Raw genomic sequence first — 1869 nt, 5'->3', positions numbered from 1 at the left:
GGTGAGAATTTTGAAGAATTATTTCCACATGAGAATCTTTATGCCCTTATGTCTTGCCATAAGAAACATTTGTGTCATGCACAGGCAGGATGTCAGAGCTAAAAATGCTTTAAAAAGAAAGCTCATTGGCACATAAAAGATATTGGGCACTCCATGTGGCGATCATTATTCCCCGAGGGTTTGTCGTAAGAAAAATTTATAGCCTACATGGGCGGTATGTTAGAGCTAGAAATGCCCATAAAAATAAGTTCATTGGCACACAAGAGAAATTGGGCACAAGAAGTATGTGGGAAAATAAGTATCAATGAGATAAAAAATTTTGGGCACAAATGCGCTTGAAAATACAAGCCCCGATCGTGCTTGCCATTATGGTTGCCGTGGCACTGGCTTCTAGCATGACTAGGCCAAGTTCGCCAGGTTACCCTGTCTTCGCTAGTTAGGTTTCCCACATGGGTATCTATATATATAAAAATAAAGATGCTCTCATGCATCTGCTTTGCTAAGTTCAAAGTGCCACACATGCGCTCTTTATGGAGCTCATAGCACACCCTGTATCCAGCGTGCCCAGGGCCCTACCAGCCTGCTCTCCAAACACTACTTGTTAGGGTGACCATACAAATGTAATAGTATTAGGGGCATTTTCTCCTTAGTGAACATGTTGGACAAGGCTATTATGCTATAATTCTTTACAAGAGTATATAAAGGCTAATTGTTTGGACACAAAATTTTATTTTCTGTGAACACTATGCAAGAGACATAACAATTGCCTTTGATTTGTTGTGCTTAGTTTTAAGTATACTATGTTTACATGGCCCTGCCTGCCAGTGTGTCTAGGCCCTGACTGCCAATGTGCCCTAGCCCGTGTTGCTAGTATGGCCTAGACCCAGCAAATGTACTCAAAAGTACTCACTTTAATACTTTTAGCATCATAATAACATGTTGGCAACACATGGTTATATGTATAAGTAAATATGTAATTTTTTGTGGAAAAAAAAATTTAAGCTTTTTGGCCATTTTTTATCTACCGAAGCTTTTTGGATGAAAAAGGCCCTACCTGTCTATTGGCGGGGAGCCTAAACATGATATAGAGTTATCTTTCTATCTTCAAAACTTACAGGACATTTCTATTTTGCTAGAATTTTTAAAAAGAAAATATAAATGCTATTTGTTTTCATATGAAAAATTCATTTCTTATCAAGACCATGTGAGAGATTTAACACTTTCCTTTGATGGGTTGTGTCTAGTTCTCAGAACAATATGCTGATTAATGTTAGTTGGCTTATGCATCTTGATGCATATAGGATAAAATTTATCCATAAATAAATGATAAGACACGTTGCTTTTTCCTTCGATTATTGGTTGTGAAATAATAATAAGATGTCCCAAGTAACACATTAAAGTTGTGCCTTAAATCCAGTGTATTCTTGGCCATTATACGCAAGCTGCTAATGTGCCTCTGCCCTGCTTTCCAACATGACAATAGTTTGTACCATATTAGATATGCGTTTGCGCCCCCGTGAGAGAATCTTCTGGTGGAGGATCTTCAAGGATCTTATCCCTACGCTTACTTGGCTCAACCGTCAGGGCCTCGGGGCTGGGCTCAGCTGTCCGATGGGCTATAATCTCCATGAAAATCTTGATCATATTACCACGCAATGTTTGAAATTATGGCAGATCATGACGCGTCTGGACGAATGGGGCTTTGTCATGCCCAGATTCACTTGCTTGTTAAGGAGGCTCTATATAGAGGTCTTGCTACCAAAGCCAACTGGACAAAGATCTACTGCTTGGCGGTCTTTTACAGCTGGGGAAATAGGAACGCTACGCATCATGGCAGGAAGGTGAACTCCATCACTGGGCTGGCTGCTT

The sequence above is a fragment of the Dendrobium catenatum genome, unplaced genomic scaffold (assembly GCF_001605985.2).
Source record: "Dendrobium catenatum unplaced genomic scaffold, ASM160598v2 fragScaff_scaffold_1302, whole genome shotgun sequence".
Taxonomy (NCBI): domain Eukaryota; kingdom Viridiplantae; phylum Streptophyta; class Magnoliopsida; order Asparagales; family Orchidaceae; genus Dendrobium; species Dendrobium catenatum.
This window is presented reverse-complemented; position numbering follows the sequence as displayed.